The sequence below is a fragment of the Mastigoproctus giganteus genome, chromosome 10, assembly GCF_048544385.1.
Source record: "Mastigoproctus giganteus isolate SK-2022 chromosome 10, ASM4854438v1, whole genome shotgun sequence".
In the NCBI taxonomy this organism is placed as follows: Eukaryota; Metazoa; Arthropoda; class Arachnida; order Uropygi; family Thelyphonidae; genus Mastigoproctus; species Mastigoproctus giganteus.
This window is the reverse complement of record NC_143584.1, coordinates 61689110-61712158: the sequence shown is the minus strand read 5'-3', so window position 1 is coordinate 61712158 and position 23049 is coordinate 61689110. Positions and strand designations below refer to the sequence as shown.

General features: G+C 40.1%; 1 protein-coding gene across 4 annotated transcripts in view; it reads right to left on the bottom strand.

Annotated features, from left to right (window-relative positions):
* Sac1 (phosphatidylinositol-3-phosphatase SAC1) overlaps positions 1-23049 on the bottom strand; it is a 677000-nt gene that overhangs the window by 129916 nt on the left and 524035 nt on the right. The gene's annotated exons all lie outside the window — the stretch shown is intronic.

Sequence of the window (23049 nt, the reverse complement as noted above, 5' to 3'; positions counted from 1 at the left end):
TACACCAATGCTAGGAGTTTAGTAAATAAATTTGATGAATTTGAGGTATTGCTCAAAACATCAAAGGCAGATATTGTGGGGATTTCAGAGACGTGGTGTCACACAGATATAAGGAATGCAGAACTGGAATTTGGGGAGTACAACGTCTACAGAAAGGATAGACAGGATAGGAAGGGAGGAGGGGTTATGCTATTAGTTAAGAAATACATAAAATCCAAGGAAGTGAAGCCAGTGGACATTGCTGGACAGTGCAGTGTCGAGTCAGTTTGGTGTGACATAAGCATTGGGAGATCAAAATTGAGAGTAGGAGTGTGCTATAGGCCTAATGACTCTGATGAGTATAATAAGAAACTGTACGGGGAAATAGAGTGGGCCAGTAAATCAGAGAGTCTTATAATGGGGGATTTTAATTTCCCAGATATTGACTGGAATTTGGGGGCTGGTCACTCACACACTAGCAAGGCTTTTGTGGATTTATTGGATGATTGTTTTCTACATCAGCATGTTCAGGAGGCAACTAGAGGGAGCAATACTCTTGATTTGATTATCAGTAGTGATTCTTCATGCATTAAGAATCTGCAGGTAAATGAACCACTAGGTGGCAGTGATCACAGTGTGCTGAAGTGGGATTTACTCAAAGAGGTAACTACCATTAGGGGTAAAGGGAAGGGTTATTGCTTTCGTAAAGGCGACTACGATGGACTGAGACAGTATTTAAATTCTATACAGTGGGACCAACTGATGATGTTCCCAACAGCAAATTCAAAATGGGAAGCATTCAAAGAACTTATCTTGGAAGCTACTAGGCTTTACATACCAACTAAGAAATATTGTTCAAGGTTTAGGCCTAGGTGGATGTCAGATGAATTAATGAGACATATGGCAGAGAAGAAAAATGCATGGGATACATACAAATTAACACATCACACACAAGCCTATGATAGATACAAGTTGATCTGTAACCAAGTTACAAAGGAGGTTAGGCAGGCGAAGGCATATTACGAGAAATCTTTGGCAAAGGATGCAAAGAAAAACAGCAAAGAGTTCTTTACTTATGTAAACTCTAGAAGGAAGGGGATGAATCAGATAGGTCCACTTGATATTGATGGGTCAACTGTTGATGATCCTGCTCAGGTAGCTAACAAACTGAATGAATATTTTGCATTGACATTCACACACGAGGAGTTATTCAGTGAGGGGAGTGCCAGAGGTGTATGCAACTCTGGCAGTAAGCTAGAGAATCTTGGATTAACTGAGAGTAAAGTGGAGGAGAAATTGTTGAAGATAAATACAAGAAAGGCACCTGAGGTGGATGGGATCTATCCAGTTATATTAAAGGAAGCAGCAAAGGAAGTAAGCAAACCCTTAGCCATAATTAGGAGAACTTCCTTGGACTCAGGGGAAGTACCCATGGACTGGAGATGTGCAAATGTGACCCTAATTCATAAAAAAATAGGATCAAAGGGCGACACAAGTAATTATAGACCTGTTAGTTTAACTTCTGTTCCTGGAAAATTAATGGAAGCACTGGTTAAAGAAGCACTGCAGGATCATCTAGACAAGACTTCAGTTATAGCTCAGACACAGCATGGTTTTGTTAAGGGGAAGTCTTGCCTGACCAATTTGATTGGATACTATGATGCAGTCACAAAAGAACTGGATGCAGGGAATAACTTTGATATTATATACTTGGATCTTAGAAAGGCTTTTGATACTGTTGCACATGGAAGACTGCTGCACAAGTTGGAGTGTGGCATTGGAGGCAACTTGCTGCTATGGATAAAGGAGTGGTTGAGGGGGAGAAGACAGAGAGTGGTAATCAATGGACACTGCTCTTCGTGGATTAATGTTATTAGTGGAGTCCCTCAAGGTTCAGTATTGGGTCCATTATTGTTTTTTGTATTTATAAATGATATTGATGATGGTATATCAAGCTTAATGTCCAAGTTTGCAGATGATATGAAGGTTGGCAGGGTTGTCAAGGACACTACTGACACTATGCTACTGCAACAGGATCTGGAAAGGTTGAGCAGATGGGCTGAGAGGTGGCAAATGAAGTTTAACATTGACAAATGTAAAGTACTACATATGGAAACAGCAACCCCAGAGCAACGTATCAACTCTGTGGTACTACACTGAGAGTAGTAGAGAATGAAAGGGACCTGGGGGTGGTTGTGCAGACAGATATGAAGTTTTCTGACAGTGCAGACGAGCTGCAAGAGTAGATCAATTTTGTATTGTTGATGATATATAGGAATTTTTCTAGCAGGGATAAGAAGGTGATTATTCCCTTGTATAAGGCAATGGTCAGACCGCACCTAGAGTACTGTATACAGGTCTGGAGGCCTCATTTCAAGAAGGATGTAGAGATGCTGGAACGAGTACAGAGAAGGGCAACAAGATTAGTGAATGGAACAAAGGGGTGCTCTTACGAAGAAAGGCTTAAGTTTTGCAAATTACAGTGTCTGGAGACTAGGCACCGGCGAGGTGATCTGATAGAGGTGTATAAAGCCTTGAATGGTTTGAGCATGCTCAATGCTGATGGGATTCTTCCTCTTGCTCAGAATAATCACCTGAGAGGGCATAAATTCAAATTGAGGAAAGACAGATGTAGGACAGACGTGAGGAAATTTGCCTTTAGCCAGCGGGTGGTTGGTTGCTGGAATAGACTTCCATCCCTTGTTGTGAAAGTTGATAGCTTAAATAAGTTTAAGGCTCAGCTAGACAGGTATTTCGAACGAACAGAGGGGTGAAGTGGAAGTGGTTATTTTTTATTTATTTATTTTTTTTTTTACTAGAGGCATACGATGCAAGAAAGCAAGCTTATGCAATATCAGCCAAAAAAAAAAAAAAAAACTAAAAAACTTCGATTTCACCCCTACGTTCGTTTCAAATAACTGACCAGCTCTGCATTAAATTTCTTTAGGCTATCAACTTCCACAACGAAAGATGGAAGTCTGTTCCACCAATCAACTACCTGCTGGCTAAAGGCAAACTTTTGCACATCTATCCTACAACTGTCTTCACTCAATTTGAATTTATGCTCTCTCAGGTGATTATTCTGAGCAAGAGGAAGAATCCCATCAGCATTGAGCATGCTCAAACCATTCAAAACTTTATACACCTCAATCAGATCACCTCACAGGTAGGCACCTCCGTAGCCACGTGGGAAGGAGCAGCAGTGTGTTGCTTGATTAGACCGGGGTTTGAGCCCATCACCACCAAATACGGAGGATGTGGAAAGGTCAGGGAATGACCACTGCATATCCCGGAGCAATATGGCCTTAGTTGCTAATGCTCCTAAAAAAAAAAAACAAATAACAATAAATAAAAATAACCTCACAGGTGCAAAGTCTCCAAACACTGTAATCTGCAAAACTTAAGCCTTTCTTCGTAAGAGCAACCCTTTGATCCATTCACTAATCTTCTTGCCTTCTCTGTACTCGTTTAACCACTCTACATCCTTCTTAAAATGAGGCCTCCAGACCTGTACACAGTACTCAAGGTGTGGCCTGACCATGTACTCAAAGTTAGGCCTAAACCTTGAACAATATTTCTTAGTTGGTATATAAAGCTTAGTAGTTTTCAAGATTAACTGGAAACTACTAGGCTTTATATACTTTATATAGTTCAAGACTAAATCTTGAACAATATTTCTTAGTTGGTATATAAAGCCTAGTAGTTTCCAAGATTAATTATTTGAATGCTTCCCATTTTGAATTTGCTTTTGGTAACAGCATCAGTTGGTCCCACCATATAGAATTTCAGTACTGTCTCAGACCTCTGTAGTCACCTTTATGAAAGCAAAAACCCTTCCCTTTACCCCTAATGGTAGTTACCTCTTTGAGTAAATCAGACTTCAGCACACTGTGATCACTGCCACCTACTGGTTCCTTTATCTGCAGATTCTTAATGCATGAGGAATCACTACTGATAATCAGATCAAGAGTATTACTCCCTCTAGTTGCCTCCCAAACATGCTGATGTAGAAAACAATCATTCAATCAATCCACAAAAGCTTTGCTAGTGTGTGAGTGACCAAAACCCACAAATTCCAGTCAATATCTGGAAAATTAAAATCCCCCATTATAAGACTCTCTGATTTATTGGTGCACTCTATTTCCCTGTACAGTTCCTTATTATACTCATCAGAGTCATTAGGCCTATAGCACACTCCTACTCTCAATTTTGATCTCCCAATGCTTATGTCACACCAAACTGACTCGGCACTGCACTGCACTGTCCAGTGATGTCGACTGGCTTCACTTCCTTGGATTTTATGTGTTTCTTGACTAATAGCATAACCCCTCCTCCCTTCCTATCCTGTCTATCCTTTCTGTAGACGTTGTACTCCCCAAATTCCAGTTCTGCATTCCTTATATCTGTGTGACACCACGTCTCTGAAATCCCCACAATATCTGCCTTTGATGTTTTGAGCAATACCTCAAATTCATCAAATTTATTTACTAAACTCCTAGCATTGGTGTACACGCAAGTGTACATGCACCTGTTCTTTTTCTTAGCTACCCTAACACAACCTATGTGTTTATTTGTACCCCAATGATTCCCAGCAGTCTCTGAAATATCCTGCATCTTATTTTCCAGGCTGCGGCTCATTCCAATAGAAGCAGTGCAAGAATCACTTTCACCTCTGCCAGTGGCTACTGTTAATCTATTAGTCCTTGTATCCCCCCAAGCTAGCAGTTTTCCGACCCACCTAACACTGCCTCGATAGCATCAGCAAATATTCTTGCACCATTTCTATTTAAATGTATCCCATCCCTGTAGAAGCAGTCTCTCCTGTTAACAAGCACAGACCAGGCTGAGAAAAATTCTAGCCCTTGAGCCTTGTACAATCTCTCCAGGGCTGAATTAATCGACATGGCTCTCATCATATATAGTCTCTCTTATCGTGTGTGGGTAGAACTGCAGACACTTTCAAATTCAACCCTAATTCATGGCTTTTTTTCCAACAGTGATCTGTACTTGTTAAGTAATTCTGCCGGTCTCCTACTCTTAATATCATTAGTGCCAACATGTACAACAATATCACTTCTTGTGCCCTTAAAGAATGATATCTGCTCTTCATCATCAATCTTTGCTCCTGGCAGACATACCCTGGTCCTGTTTCCACCAATTGGATGATTGTTTTCTGCAGCAGCATGTTCGAGAGGCAACCAGAGAAAGTAACACTCTTGATCTGGTTATCAGCAGTGATCATTCGTGTATTAAGAATTTGCAGATAAAGGAACCACTAGGTGGCAGTGATCACAGTGTGCTGAAGTGGGATTTACTCAAAGAGGTAACTACCGTCAGGGGTAAAGAAAAGGGTTTTTGCTTCCGTAAAGGGGAGTACAGTGGTCTCAGAGAGTTTTTAAATTCTGTACAGTGGGATCAACTGACGATGTTACAAACAGTAAATTCTAAGTGGGAAGCATTCAAGGAATTAATCGTGGAAGCTACTAGACTTTATATACCGATTAAGAAATATCGTTCAAGGTTTAGGCCTAAATGGTTATCAAATGTACTAATGAGACTCGTGACAGAGAAGAAAAATGCATGGGATGCATATAAATTATCAGGTGACGCAGAAGCCTGTGGCAGATATAAGCTAGTCTGTAATCAGGTCACAAAGGAGGTTCGGCAGGCGAAGGCGGATTACGAGAAATCTTTGGCAAAAGATGCTAAGAAAAACAGCAAGGATTTCTTTACTTATATAAACTCTAAAAGGAAGGGGATGAATATGATTGGTCCACTTGACATCAATGGTTCGACTGTTGATGATCCTGCTCAGATAGCAAACAAACTGAATGAGTATTTTGCGTCTACATTCACACGTGAGGAATTATTACAGTTTGAAAATGGAAGAAGGTTATCAAATTGTAGCAGTGTGCTTAATGATTTTGTAATAACTGAGAGCAGAGTGGAGGAGAAACTGTTGAAGTTAAACATAAGAAAGGCACCTGGGGTGGATGGGATCTATCCAGTTATTTTAAAGGAGGCGGCAAAGCAACTAAGCAAACCTTTAGCCATAATTATGAGAGCATCCCTGGAATCAGGGGAGGTTCCCACGGACTGGAGATGTGCAAATGTGTCCCCAATTCACAAAGGTGGATCGAAGGGTGACACGAGTAATTACAGACCAGTTAGTTTAACTTCTGTTCCGGGTAAAATAATGGAGTCACTGGTTAAAGATGCATTGCAGGATCATCTAGACAAGACTGCAGCAATAATTCAAACACAGCATAGGTTTGTTAAGGGAAAGTCTTGTCTGACAAATTTGATTGGTTATTATGATGTGGTCACAAAGGAACTGGATGCAAAAAATAATTTTGATATCATATACTTGGATTTCAGGAAAGCTTTTGACACTGTTGCGCATGGAAGACTACTGTACAAATTAGAGCAGTATGGTATTAAGGGTAAGTTGCTACAATGGATAAAAGGATGGTTAAGTGGGAGAAGACAGAGGGTGGTAATCAATGGGTGCTGCTCTTCGTGGACTAATGTTATTAGTGGAGTCCCACAGGGTTCGGTGTTGGGTCCACTGTTGTTTTGTGTATTTATCAATGATATTGATGAAGGTATATCAGGCTTAATGTCGAAGTTTGCAGATGACACAAAGGTTGGCAGGGTTGTTAATGACAGTATGCTACTGCAACAGGATCTAGATAATTTGGGCAGATGGGCTAAGAAGTGGCAACTGAAGTTCAACCTTGACAAATGCAAAGTACTGCATATGGGTAGAAGTAACCCCAGAGAAACGTACCAACTGTGTGGTACTACACTTAAGGTGGTAGAAAATGAAAAAGACCTGAGAGTAATTGTGCAGTCAGATATGAAGTTTTCTGAGCAATGCAGACAGGCTGCTAGGGCAGGTCATGGGGTTTTGTCAATGATATATAGGAATTTTGCTAGCAGGGAAAAGGAGGTGATTGTCCCTCTGTATAAGGCAATGGTCAGGCCACGCCTTGAGTACTGCGTACAGGTCTGGAGGCCTCATTTTAGGAAGGATGTAGATTTGCTTGAGCGTGTACAGAGAAGAGCAACACGATTGGTGAGGGGAATGAAGGGATTCTCTTACGAAGAGAGGCTTAAGTTCTGCAAATTGCAGTGGCTGGAGACTAGGCACCTGCGCGGTGATCTGATTGAGGTCTATAAGGCCTTGAATGGGTTGAGCACGCTGAATTCTGATGGGATCCTTCCACTTGTTCAGATTACGAACCTACGGGGACATAAGTTCAAATTAAGAAAGGATAGATGTAGAATAGATGTGCGGAAATTTGCCTTTAGCCAGCGGGTGGTTAATTGCTGGAACAAACTTCCATCTGTCGTTGTGGAAGTTGATAGGTTAAATAAATTTAAGGAGGAACTGGACAGGCATTTGGAGGGAATGATGTGATTTTTTTTTTTTTTTTTTTTTTTTTTTGGCTGATGCTGCATAAGCTCTTACACTTGCTTTCTTGCATCATGTGCCACTACTACTACTACTACTACTAATTTGTTCCCCATTTCCCTGACAATAGAATCACCGACAACTACTAGTTCCTTTGGGATCAGTGCATTCTGCCTTGAGGGTTGCCAATGTGTTGCGTGATGTTCAAACGCAAGCTCTGGCGTTGATGTGGGTAGCTGAGAGCTTGATGGGGCCCTCAATTTAGATCCTTCGAGGGCATCCACCATGTCCTTCAAGCTCTCATATAGTCCCATAACAATGTTGAGTTGTCACCTGATTTCCTCACACTCCTTATATCGTGCACACACAAAGACATTCCCCTTGGTTTGTTGGTTTGTGGACAATCCCGTACCTGATTGTCCACAAACATCAAACAAGCAGTGATTCAGCGGGTAACTGCCCCCTCTCAGTTCTCCCCTGAGCGACAGCACTTCTATTAGCTTGAGCCTTTTGCTTTGCTGTTTTAGTCTGAATCATGATTTCGATTCAATATCAATAAAATTTCAATTTCAGTACAAAATTATAACCCTAAATGTATATCCAAATGCAGTTATAACACTATATATATGTTTTTTTTTTTTTTTTCAGTATCGAGTATTATATCCGAGTTTTGTTATATAACTTCCGTATCAAGTTATGTATTAATTATTAATGTTACGTTTGTAAAATCTAAGTCATTATATGTATTTAGTTAAAAAAAAGTACAATTTAATTGATAATGAAGTTTAACAAGATTAATAAATTTTAATGATTGATCGATAATACTATATACTAAAATAAGCTAATGCTATCTAGTACAGGATATAATGTTGTATCGTATAACATTGGCGGCAAGTTATGAATGGTAAATCTACGGACACAAAGTATTAATTAACTTCCAAAATCTCGCTATCTAAATTCAGAATAAACCAAGGATCTTGACTAGGTCTATTTGCCAACAATGACAGGAGAAACACACGAGGTTTTTTGGCCAAAGACAGCAAAAAGCAGGAGTTCTTCCCAAAGAAACAAAAGAAAAATACGATACTTTTGAAAAAAAAAAACCGTAGATTTTTTTGAAGTCCAAACTGAACTAGATATTAGATTTCACTGACAAAATTTTATATTAAAATACAGCCATACGATTGTTAACCAATGCAGTATGCTTTTAAAAACTAGCTTACAGAAATTTTTTTCTATTTGTGAATTTGTTTTGGATTATCTGTTAGACATCAATTGATTATGATTGCTTCAAGAAAGATAATGTATCAGACTTGGCTGCAAAGAGTATTTCCAAAATGCAGAGAGACAAAATGGAAATTCAGTTTATTTTCCCACTAGGTGCATATTCTCTGCCAATCAGCATAGGAATTATTAAAATATCTAAAATTACTTGAGATAACCTGTTATATTACATGCTTCCTCATGCTCTTGTCAGTTCCCCAATAAAGGACTAGGTTACATAGTTCTTTTTTTTTTAATTGCATCTAGTAGATTCTTGTAGTAAAATGAACAGAACTGATCTGAAAATACCTATTTCTTATTGAGAAGTACACTACTAGGGTTGTTGTTTTTTTTTTTTTTTTTTTTTGCAAAATGGATTCATTATAGTTTGGTTAAAAAAACTAGTCCTCTGAATAGCATTACTAGATTATTTCAAATGCATTGAGTAGTACAAAGATGTGTGCACAAAATTTACAAAATAAAATCACAATTGCAAGTTGCAATTAATCATTAATTAGTAATATCTGAGATGAATAATAAACAGAATGGGACAGCTAAATAATGAGAATTAACAGGTACTTAATACAAAAAAAATAAAACAAAAAAAACAAAAACAAAAAACAAATAGGAACTCAACTAGTCCAAAGTTTAAAGAAAAGCAAGACATTCTAATGCCTCATTGGTGTGAAGAATAAGGTTGAAGGTTGTTTGGGGTTATGAAGGAGATTTAAATCCTTTGCAGAAGCCCAGTTCACTAGTAGGTCTCCATGACGGTCTGTAGAGTTATACCCCAATGTAACATGGCAACTATTAAAGTCTCCAGCATAGATGGCAAGGTAGGGTAGAATTGGTAGGACTTCAGGCAGCCAGGGGATTCCTGGTGGCTTATACATATTTGCAATCATGTAGTGGCCAACTTCAATCACGTCAAAAAGTTCTGAAGTGACTTTTGGAGATTCAATTCCAACAATATCGGATCTAGCATAAATTATCAGTTTCCATCTGTATGCTAAATATAGCATACAGATGGAAACTGATCACGTTAAATCCAGTAATTGTAAATCTAGTATGTGTTGGGGTGTCAATATCTGCTTGTTCTCTGTAGGCTGACTTCCAGTAAGGATACTTGTGCAGCAGATAGACCCTCAATGTTAAGTTGAAGAATAGGTATAGCGACGACTCCGTAGCCAGGTGGGGCGGAAGTAGCAGTGCATAGCACACGCTTCTTGATTAGACCGGGGTTCGAGCCTGTGACCACCAAATACGGATGATGCGAAAAGGTCAGGGAATGACCACCGCATATCCCCAGAGCAATATGGCCTTAGTTGCTAATGCTCCTAAAAACCAAATAACAACAACAACAATAGGTATAGCACCCATCTTTGTTCTAGTCAGGATAACTTGAATTTGACTTGCTAATAGCAGCTTCCGTTTCACAAAAAAAAGACTACTCACAGATGCAGGATGAGAACCCAGCTACTGTGCATCCCTATATAAGATGACTTGTTTTTCTTTCTTTACTTAGCATTAGCAAAGGCACATGAAGCAAAAATGCAAGCTTATATAGCATCGGCCAAAAAAAAAAAAAAAAAAACCCCACCTTCTCATTTCACCCATTTGCTCGCTACAAATATTTGTGTAGTTCTGCTGTGAATCTATTTAAGCTATCAACTTCTATAACAACAGATGGAAGTTTGTTACTGCAATCAACCACCCACTGGCTAAAGGCAAACTTCTGCACATCCATCCTACAACTGTCCTTCCTCAATTTGAATTTATGCCCTCTAATTCGATTATTCTGAGCATGAAGAAGAATCCCATTAGCACTGAGCATGCTCAAACCATTCAAGGCTTTATACACCTCAATCAGATCACCTCGCAGGTGCCTAGTATACAGACACTACAATTTGGAAAACTTAAGCCTTTATTCATAAGAGCAACCCTTTGTTCCATTCACTAATATTGTTGCCTTTCTCAGTACTCATTCCAACAGCTCTACATCCTTCTTAAAATGTGGTCTGACCATTACCTTATACAAGGGGATAATCATCAACTTATCTCTGCTAGAAAAATTCCTGTATATCATTGACAAGACACCATGAGCTACTCTTGCAGACTGTCTGCACTGCTCAGAAAACTTCATATCTGCCTGCACAATTACCTCAAGGTCCTTTTCACTCTCTAACACTGTCAGTGCAGTACCACACAGTTGATACGTTACTCTAGGGTTACTGCTTCCCATATGCAGTATTTTACATTTCTCAATGTTAAACTTCAGTTGCCACCTCTCAGCCCATCTGCTCAACTTTTTTAGATCCTGTTGCAGCAGCATACTGTCATTAGTGTTATTAACAACCCCGCCAACCTTCGTATCATGTGCAAACTTGGACATTAAGCTTGATATACTACCATGAATATCATTAATGAATACAGAAAACAACAATGGACCCAACACTGAATTCTGGGGGACTCCACTAATAACATTAGTCCACGAAGAGCAGTGTCCATTGATTACCACTCTCTGTCTTCTTCCACTCAACAAACCCTTTATCCATAGCAGCAATTTGCCTCCAATGCCACACTGCTCTAATTTGTACAGCATTCTTCCATGTGCAACAGTATCAAATGCTTTCGTAAAATCAAAGTATATGATATCAAAATTATTCTTTGCATCTGGATCCTTTGTGACCACACCATAGCAACCAATCAAATTGGTCAGACAAGATTCCCCTTAACAAACCCATGCTGTGCCTGAAGTATAACTGATGTTTTGTCTACGTGATCCTGCAGTGCTTTTTTGACCAGTGTCTCCATTAATTTCTGCGGAACAGAAGTTAAAGTAACAGGTTTGTAATTGCTTGTGTCACCCTTTGATCCTCCTTTGTGAATTGGGGTCACATTTACACATCTCCAGTCCATGGAGTCCACTTCACTGAGTCCAAGGAAGGTCTCATTATTATGGTTAAGGGGTTTGCTTACTTTCTTTGCTGCCTCCTTTAATATAACTGAATAGATCCCATCCACTCCAGGTGCCTTTCTTATGTTTATTTTCATCAGTTTCTGCTCCACTTTGTTCTCAGTTATTACAAATCATTTAACTCCCTGTTGGAATTTGATAATCATTTGTCCCTCTCCTCCTTGAATAACTCATAATGTGTGAATGTAGATGCAAAATACTCACTGTTTGGCAGCTATCTCAGAATGATCATCTACAGCCAAACCATTGATATGAAGTGGACCAATCGCCGATCTGATTTATCCCCTTACTTTTAGAGTTTATATAAGTAAAGAAATCTTTGCTGTTTTTCATTGCATCCTTTGCCAAAGATTTCTCATAATCTGCCTTTGCCTGCCTAATGTCCTTTGGGACTTGATTACAGTCCAGCTTATATCTATCATAGGCTTCTGTGTCATATTTAATTTACTTGTATTCCATGCATTTTTCTTCTCTGCCACATGTTCATTAGTTCATCTGACATCCATTAAGCCTAAACTTGAACAATATTTCTTGGTATGAAAAGTCTAGTAGCTTCCAAGATTAATTCTTTGAATGCTTCCCATTTAGAATATGCTGTTGGCAACATCATCAGTTGGTCCCACTGCATAGAATTTAAAAACTGTTTCACACCACTGTAGTCACCTTTATGAAAGCAAAAACCTTTCCGTTTACCCTTGATTGTAGTTTCCTCTTTGAGTAAATCCCACATCAGCACACTGTGATCACCGCCACTTAGTGGTTCCTTTTTCTGCAGATTCTTAATGAATGAAGAATCACTACTGATAATCAGATTAAGAGTATTGCTCCCTCTAGTTGTCTCCTGAACATGCTGCTCTAGAAAACAATCATCCGATAAATCCACAAATGCCTTGCTAGTGTGTGTGTGAGTGACCAACCCATAAGTTCCAGTCAATATCTGGGAAATTCAAATCCCCCATTATAAGACAATCTGATTTACTGGCTCACTCTATTTCTTTGTACAGTCGTTCATTATACTGATCAGAGTCATTTGGCCTATAACACACTCCTACTCTCAATTTTGCTTTGCCAGTGTTTATGTCACACCAAACTGACCTGACACTGCACTGTTCACCCATATCAACTGGATGCACGTCCTTAGATTTTAGGTGTTGCTTAACTAATAGCATAACCGCTCCTCCCTTCCTATCCTGGCTATCCTTTCTGTACACATTGTACCCCCCAAATTCCATTTTTGCATTCCTTATATCCTTGTGACACCACATCGCTGATATCCCAACAATATCTGCCTTTGATGTTTTGAACAACACCTGAAATTCATCAAATTTGTTTTCCAAACTCGTAGCATTGGTGTATACACATGTATACATGCACCTGTTCTTATTTTTAGCTACCCTAACACATCCCATGTATTTGCTTGTTCTGATATGACTTCCAGGCATCTCTGAAACCCCCGCACCTTGTTTTCCAGGCTGCTGCTCATTCCAGTAGAAGCAGTGCAAGAATCACTTTCACCTCTGCCAAGACTACTGTCAATCTATTAGTCCGTTTATTCCCCCAATCTATTAGTCCTGCCTCTATAGCATCAGCAAATATTCTTGCATCCTTTCTGTTTAAGTGTATCCCATCCATGTAGAAGCAATCTCTTCTGTTAACAAGCACAGACCAACCTGAAAAAAATTCAACCCCATGAGCCTTGCACAATCTCTCCAGGGCAAATTGATTGACAAGGCTCCATCATGTACTCCCTCCTATCGTGTCTGAGCAAAATTGCAGACACTTTCAAATTCAGTCCTAACTGACAGCTTTTTTTCATTTACTTAACCTGTATTTGTTAAGTAAATCTGCCATTCTCCTACTCTTTATATCATTAGTGCCAACATGTACAAGAATATCTGCCCTGAGTGTCAAGCAATTTATAGTTTGATTTTCTAGTGTTTTTCTAGGGCGAGTACTAGCTTTTTTCATAAACCCTCCTCCGTTTGCAATGTTACTGCTGACCGCTCACAACGTTACTGCCTCCCTTACCAGCAATGTCACTGCTTTACCCGCTAGCAAAGTCACTGCTTCATCCGCTAGCAACTTACTGCTTACCTCACTTGCAACGTTACTGCTATCTCTGCTAGCAACATTACTGCTTTCTTTTTTTCTGATTGCTTGGTCACTGGTTGGAACTGCTCCTGCCTCCACATGGCGGGCCAGTAACCGTGGAGAAGGAAGCCCATCTCCCAGGGCTAAAAGAAGCAACAATGGATTGTGACGAATATCTACCTCTGGAGCCAACAAGCTCTCAACATACCGACACCCATAGAAGGAAACATGATATTGGTCTCCCGAAAAGAATGAGAACAGATTCTAGCAAATCAGAACCACCAGCTTTTCTGATAATGCATTCATTATTGATTCAACGAGTAAGCAAATTGTCTCCCTTTATCATTCAAAGATGTCTTGAAAATTCGGCAGGAACACCAAAAATGGTAAAACGATCTCTAGTCAGGAGATCAATTAACTGAAACCACAGGCAAGGAAATCTATTAACCACAGGAGATCTATTAATTGAAATCACAGGCAGGCAAGTCACTCTGAACTGTTATTAAAACTGTCAACTATAAGCGGAATCCCAATCAAAGTCACACCACATAATACACTGAACTCGTGAATAAGTGAGTGGGATTTATTGAACGTCACTGAAGAGGAGATAGTTACGGAATTACAAGAACAAAAAGTAACACAATCAAGGCGAATTATGACCTGGAAGGTTGATAAATTAGTTCCAACACGAAATATCATACTGACTTTCAGTACACCAAATTTACCAAACTCAGTGAAAGCAGGCTATCTGCACTGCTGAGTCCGTGCATACATTCCAAATCCCTTAAGATGTTTCAAATGCCAAAAATTCTGTCATTCTCAAACAACATGCAGAGGTGAAATTACATGTCCTAATTGTGGTTTGAAAAATCATTCTCAAACAGATTGTATTGCAAAATCTCTAGAGTGCCCAAATTGTAAGAGGGATCACCTAGCTTATTAAAAATCATGTGATCTGTGGAAAATGGAAAAAAAGATACAGAAGTTTAAGATGGAAAACAAAGTAACATATCAAGAAGGCAAGTCAAGGTTACCAAGCCAAAATGCAGCTATGCTACTGCTACCAAAACTGTCAAGCTGTTGTGATCTAAACAGTGCTGTCAATTCCACTTAACACATCCATTGCAGAATGGGCACGATCTGTACTATTGACAAATCAGCCCACTAACAAACCTGTTTCAATCAACGATAAAAACAATATCCCACTCTCAATTCCATCTAAAATTACATCAATTGATCAAGTACAAAGGAAACCACAAAGACAATGCGTCACTGAATTGCAACAACCAAATTCAAGCAGCATGGACAGTGAAGCTGTAAATGCACAAGAAGAAACAATCCTTGATCTTCATGCAGATGACATGGAGACTGGATGTTTACTTACTCGAACCGATGATGTAGAAGAGAGTACAGAATATGGACGCCTTTGGATCTTAGGAAGCTCTCATAATTATGGCTAAGGGTTTGCTTACTTCCTTTGCTGCCTCCTTTCATATAACTAGATAGATTCCATCCAACACAGGTGCCTTTCTTATGTTTATCTTCAACAAATTCTCCTCAACTTTACTCTCAGATATTACAAGATTATCTAGCTTATTACCAGAGTTTAATACACCTCTGCCATTCCTTTCCCTGAATAACTCCTCATGTGTGAATGTAGATGCAAAATATTCATTTAGTTTGTTAGCTACTTGAGGAGGATCTTAGACATTAATCATTGATATCAAGTGGACCAGTCTGATTCATACCCTTCCTTCTAGAGTTTACTTAAGTAAAGAACTCTTTGCTGTTTTTCTTTGCATCCTTTGCCAAGGATTTCTCGTAATCTGCCTTTGCCTGCCTAACCTCCTTTGTGACTCGGTTACAGACCAGCTTATATCTATCATAGGCTCTGTTTTTTTTTTTTTTGGTAGTTATTGGCGCATCGGCTTCTGTCGCCATAATGCACATCCCAAGGTTTTTGCAGTACTTTGATCCAAGCCCGAGGCAGGATTCGAACCCGCGACCTTTGGGTTGCCAGGCAGGCACTTTGCCCACCCGGCTAACAGGTGACACAGCAGGCTCTGTGTCACCTGTTAATTTATATGTATCCCATGCATTTTTTTTTCTTCTCTGCCACATGTCTAATTAGTTCATCTGACATCCATTTAGGCCTAAATCATGAACAATATTTCTTAGTTGGTATGAAAAGCCTAGTAGCTTCCAAGATTAATTCTTTGAATGCTTCCAATTTTGAATTTGCTTTTGGTAATGTCACCAGTTGGTCCTACCGTACAGAACTTAAATACTGTCTCAGACCACTGTAGTCACCTTTACGAAAGCAAAAACCCTTCCCTTTACCCTTGATGGTAGTTACCTCTTTGAGTAAATCCCATTTCAGCAAACTGTGATCAACGCCACCTAGTGGTTCCTTTATCTGCAGATTCTTAATGCATGAAGAATCACTACTGATAATCAGATAAAGAGTATTTCTCCCTCTAGTTGTCTCCCAAACATGCTGTAGAAATCAACCATCCAATAAATCCACAAAAGCCTTGCTAGTGTGTGAGTGACCTACCCACAAATTCCAGTAAATCTCTCGGAAATTAAAATCCCATATTATAAGTCACTCTGATTTACTGGCCCACTCCATTTCTATGCACAATTGCTCATTATACTCATCAGATTCATTAGGCCTATAACACACACCTACTCTCATTCTTCCTTTCCCTGTGATTATGTCACACCAAACAGACTCAATATTGATTGTCCACCAACATCAACTGGATGCACTTTCTTAGATTTTATGTGTTTCTTAACTAACAGCATAACCCCTCCTCCCTTCATGTCCTGTCTATCCTTTCTGTACACATTGTACTCCCCAAATTCCAATTCTGCACTACTTATGTCTGTGTGACACCACATCTCTGATATTCAACAATATCTGCCTTTGATGTCTTGACTAGCACTTCAAGCTCATCAAATTTTTTAACTCTAATCCTAGCATCGATGTACATGCAAGTATACATGCACCTGTTTCTACCCTTAGTTACACCTAACGCAACCCATGTATTAACTTGTTCCACTATGAGTCCCAGCAGTCTGGGAAATCTCCATTGCATTGCTTTGCAGGCTGCTGCTCATTTCCCTAGAAGCAGTGCAAGAATTACTTTCAGCACTGCCAGCAGCTACTGTCAATCTATTAGTCCATGTATTCCCCAAACTAGCAGTTTTCCGATCCACCTAACTCTGCCTTAACAGCATTAGCAAATATTCTTGCACCCTTTCTATTTAAGTGTATCCCCCTCCCTGTAGAATCAATCTCTCCTGTTAACAAGCACAGATCAGGCTGAGAAAAATTCTACCACTTGAGCCTCCAGGGCAAAATGGATCGACAAGGCTCTCATCATATACTCCCTCCTATCATGTCTGGGCAGAATTGCAGACACTTTCAAATTCCATCATACCTCCTGGTTTTTTTTCAACATTGACCTCTACTTGTTAAGTAATTCTGCCGGCCTCCTACTCTTAATATCATTAGTGCCAAGGTGTACAACAATATCGCCCTTTGTGCCCTTAAAAGATGGTATCTGCTCTACGTCATCAACCTTTGCCTTTGGCAGACACTCTGGTCCTGTTCAACCTAAATGTCATGTTCTGCCTAAATGGATATCAGATGAATTAATGAGGCTCATGGCAGAGAAGTAAAAAGTATGGGATGCATATTAAGTATCAGGTGACACAGAAGCCTATGGCAGGTATAAACTAGTCTGTAATCAAGACACAAAGGAGGTTAGATTACGAAGGGAGATTACAAAAAATCTTTTGTAAAGGATGCAATCAAAAACAGCAAAGAGTTCTTTACTTATGTAAACTCTAGAAGGAAAGGGATGAATTAGATTGGACCACTTAACATAGATGGATTGACTATTGATGATCATATTCAGGTAGCTGACAAACTGAATGAGTATTTTACATCTACATTCACACATGAGGAGCCAATCAAAGAGAGGAGTGCCAGAAGTTTATCAAACACTAACAGGGAGCTAAGTGATTTTGTAATAACTGGTAGCAAAGTGGAGGAGAAATTTTTGAAGTTAAACTTAAGGAAGGCACCTGGGGTGGATGGGATCTATCCAGTTATATTAAAGGAGGCAGCAAAGAAAGTAGGCAAACCCTTAGCCATAATTATGAGAGCTTCCTTGTACTCAGGGGAGGTCTCTATGGACTGGAGGTGTGCAAATGTATCACCAATTCACAAAGAGGGTTCAAAAGGTGACACAAGTAACTATAGACCTGTTAGTTTAACTTGTGTTCCAGGAAAAATAATGGAGTCACTTAACTATTACTGCAAGACTGCAGTAATAGTTAAGACATAACATGGGTTTGTTAAAGGCAGGTCTTGTCTAACCAATTTGATTGGATACTATAATCTGGTCACAAAGGAACTGAATGCTAAAAATAATTTTGATATCATATACTTGGATTTCAGGAAAGCTTTTGATACTATTACACATGGAAGACTGCTGTACAAACTGGAGTGGTATAGCATTAAGGGCAAGTTGCTACAATGGATAAAGGGATGGTTGAGTGCGAGAAGACAGAGAGTGGTAATCAATGGACATTGCTCTTCATGTACAAATGTTATTAGTGGAGTTCTGCATTGTTTGGTGTTGGACCCATTGTTGTTTTGTATATTTATCAATGATATTGATGAAGGTATATCAGGTTTAATGTCTAAGTTTGCAGATTATACAAAGGTTGGCAGAGTTGTTAACGATAGTAAAGACAGTATGCTACTTCAACTGGATCTAGATAAGTTGGGAAAATAGGCTGACAAGTGGCAACTGAAGTTTAACATTGACAAATGCAAAGTATTGCGTATGGGTAACAGTAACCGAAGAGAAATGTACCAACTGTGTGGTACTACACTCAGGGAAGTGGAAAGTGAAAAATACCTGGGGGTAATTGTGAAGTGAAATATGAAGTTTGCTGAGCAGTGCAGATGGGCTGCCAGGGCAGGTCATGGATTCTTGTCAATGGTATATATAGGAATTTTGCTAGCAGGTAGGAAGGTGATTATCCCATTATACAAGGCAATGGTCAAGCCACCCGTAGAGTTCTGTGTAAAAGGTCTGGAGGCCTCATTTTAGGAAGGATGTAGAGTTGCTAGAACGAGTACAAAGAAGGGCAACAAGACTGATGAGGGGAACAAAGGGGTGCTTAAGGGGGGAAAAAGGGTTCGAATAAAGGCTTAAGTTCTGCAAATTGCAGCACCTGGAGAGTAGGCACATGCAAGGTGATCTGATTGAGGTGTGTAAGGCCTTGAATGGGTTGAGCAAGCTGAATGCTGAAAATTTATTATTTATTAAGCCTAATAGGTTTAATAAATTTAAGGATGAGGTGGACAGGTATTTGGAACAAATGGAGGGGTGAAATGGGACATTTTTTTTTTGGGTGATGCTGCATAAGCTTGCTTTCTTGCATCATATGCCAATGCTAACTATGTATTCTATGTATTCCAATAAGAGGAAATAACGAAATAATTTACATTTTCACTTCAGCCTCAGAACTTTGTGGCAAATAAAATAAGGCATGCAGCAAACTTTTGCAAAAATTTCCTTATTTTCTTCCTCCAGAAATTATTCTGCTCAATAATTTTTTGAGACTGCTTCTAGTTTCATTTCACAAGCCCCAAGTTTTTCTCCCTCAAACACTTATTTACATGTCCTGTTTAAAGCAACTGCCATCAAACGCACTTTAAGTTGGAAAGAAAATCATAAAAATAAGAGGTTCTACCCAAATGTTCCTGAAATTTGATTGTTGCACGGGAACTACGTCTAGTACGGACGTATGCCGCTAGGTAACATTGCATGCATCCTTGGTGAATCAATGTGCCATGTGCAGTTTGGCTGGATAGAGTCATTGAATATTTATGTGCATTCTTTGGCAGTGTGTTTCGCATAGTTAGCACTTGTTGCAATGGATGATGTGAGCAAGCAACGGGCTTGCATCAAGTTTGTTTCTCCTTAACGATACACCAGGAAACCCATAAGAAGTTGAATAAGCTTTCGGTGACAATTCTTTAGGCCAGACGAAGACCTCCTACTGCTTTAACAGTTTTAAAAATGGTTGAATGTCAGTTGATGGTGGTGATCGCTCTGAGCATCCATCATTGAACACCACCCCGGAAATTGTCGCAAAAGTTTGGCAACGATCTGTGAAGACTGCAGGAGGATCATCCATTACATTTGTGGCATTGTAGGACTATTGTACGTGTCACCGAATTTTGTCAGACGAGTCAAACATGAGAAGGATTGTGGCCAAGTTTGTGCCACGTTACTGAGTGAAGACCAAAAGCAGCATCTCATGGAAGTTAGCAGAGATCTTCAAGAATGTGACAGGAGTGACCAAAGCTTCACTTCTACGGTCATCACTGGTGATGAGAGTTGATTATATGGGTATGACCCAGAAACCAAGCAATAATCATCCCAGTGGAATAGCCCATCTTCGCCCCAACTGAAGAAAGCCCAACAAGTGAGGAGCAACGTGAAGTCCATGCTGATCTGTTTTTTGAACACTGATGGGATTATCCGTAAGGAATTCGTCCCTCCTGGTCAGACCATTAAAGCAAAGTTCTACTACGACATCCTGAAGCAGTTAAAGGATGCATCAGGAGGAAACGTCCAAAGAATTGGCATATAAAGAACTGGGTTCTTCATCATGACAATGTGCACCAGCCCTACAGACAATCCTTCAGTCTCGGAGAAGAGCATCCCGCTTGTGAGCCATGCATTGGAAGCAATGTTATTGATGTGATCTTGATGGAGGTCATTGTAGTGTCTGCCATGGAGTGTCTTCTTTGCCCATCTTTCTATCTTTGTTTCTTGTACCGTTTGGGCGGGAAGGATTTCCTCGCTTAGGCTGAGTGGGGTATACCGCTTGTCTATCTTCCTTATGGCCTGGTGGAGTGGTGCTGTGTTGTTCTCGAAGTAATCCTTCAGGTTAACTATCACTGTTTTCTGCTGTTCTGTCAGGTCTATCAGGCCACTTCCTCCCTCTTTCCGAGGTATTGTTATTCTCTCCACTGCTGACTTCAGGTGGTGTTGGCGACTCTTGGTTATCATTGTCCTTGTCTTTCGCATGATATCTTCTAGCTCAGTGTTAGTCCAATCTATGACCCCGAATGTGTATGTTATTACTGGAGCTGCATAGGTGTTTAGGGCTTTAACTGTGTTCCCTCTGTTCAATTTTGCTTTCAGCAGGCTTCTGAGTCTCTGATGATATTTTTTGGTCAGGCACGTCTTGATTTCCTTGTGTTTGAACTGCTCAGCCTGCATCATCTCTAGGTATTTGTAGGTATCTCCTTCTGTCATAGCTTCGATCTCTTTACCAATCAACAGCTGGTAGTTTCGGCCAACTAATTTTCCCTGGTGCAGTCTGTGGGTCTTGCATTTTTCTAGACCAAATTCCATCCTGATGTCCTTGATGAATTCTTCAGTGAGCTGGAGTAGTTGCTGGAGTTGCTTCTCGGTTGCCACGTAGAGCTTGATGTCATCCATGTACATCAAGTGAGTAAGGTTGTACAGGTTCTTTCTTCCTTGTTTGAGGTTATATCCATACTTGCTGCCATTGAGCATGGTGGTTAGCGGGTTGAGTGCTAGACAGAACCATAGTGGGCTCAGAGGATCTCCCTGAAAGATTCCTCTTCTAATGAGGATTGGCCTGGTTGTGATGTTCTCGACCTTAATGGTGTTACTCCATTTTGCCATTGTTGCTCCTAGGAAGTTTGTCACTATCAGATTGACCTTGTAGATCTTCAGGGTCTCTATTAGCCAGCTATGAGGTACGGAGTCGAAGGCCTTGCTGTAATCAATATAGGCCGTGTATAGGTTGCGGTGCTTCTTGAAGGCATGTTCCATAACTGCAGCATCTATAGTTAATTGCTCATTGCACCCTTTGCTCCTCCGCTTGCATCCTTTCTGCTGTTAGAGAGTCAGAACATAATGGCTGAAGGCCATTATGTTCTGACTATCTAAGTCGTTTGATATCTTTTTAGTTATGCAGCTGCTCAGGATCTTCGGGATTGTCTCCGGGTGCCTTATCATTCCAGTGAATTGCTCTGCTAGGTGCTTGTGTGTGCAGGTGAGCAGCTTTTTGTACCAGTAGTGGATGTTATCAATTCGCGAGGTTCACCAGTTGTGGGTGATCCTGATCGACTATTTTACTTCTCGAATCTCCCACTCTCTCTCATCTCTTGTATGTCCTTTGTTTTCTTCCATTCTACTTCTATCCAGGGTGCTTTGCTGTTATTGTCTTACTTCACTGCTCCAGATATTTCCCCAGAACTCTTCAATCGTCTTCTTCTCGGGTGGTCCGTTTCCTGCTTTCTCATCTTCATCCAGTTTCTTGTAGAAGGCTCTTTGGTCCTCATCGAAAATTTGGTTGTTTATTTTCCTCTGGGAGCTCTCTTTGTATTGGTGTTGCTGAGTGTGAGGAGGTTCTGCTTCAGTGTGTCCAAGTATTCTTCTATTCTCTGATTTCTGGTCTCATGTTTGCTGTGTACGCTCTCTCCCTTGAAGAAATTGATTGGAAAGGTGAAGGGCATCTTGAAGATGCTCTTCACCTCTTACTGTGTACGCTCTCTCCCTTGAAGAAATTGATTGGAAAGGTGAAGGGCATCTTGAAGATGCTCTTCACCTCTCCAATCGATTTCTTACTTCTATTATCCTGTTGGTACTAGTTCAACTGACCTATCTTGACTCTTAATTCTTCTGTCTTCTTTCCCAAGCTGGCAGTTCCTTCTGTTTTCAGTTCTTCTGCTGCTGGTCTCTCATTTCTTTACCATTAATAGTGGCTGCTATGGCAGTACATTATACGGCTGTGTGGATAGCCTCCAGCGTTGCACCATTGTTGTCAAGGTAATGTGGCATTATTTGCCGATTGAGGTGGTCTGTTACTCTCCAGAGGATTTTATTTGGCCTCTGCTTAGGTATCATGTGGGTTCTTGTAGGGTCTATTCCTTCGAATTCTGTTAGGGCCTTCTTCCACTTGTCTTCTATTCTGGATAGCACGACTTCGTCTCTTTCCACTTCATCTACTCTGGGTTGTATTTCTTCTTGCTGTTCCGGTTCCATGGTATTCTGTTTCTCCTCTGGTTCCATATTGACCATATTCTTTGTACTTTGTAGCAGACTGCTGACATCCTGCTTGATTTTTTCCAAGATGGTAGGAACTATTAGGTTCTTCGTGACAATGATCCTTCTCTGGTCTGCTAATCGCTGTTCAGTGACCTGGATATCCAAGTATCTTTCTAACCACTTGGTATGTGGTCGTGATCTGT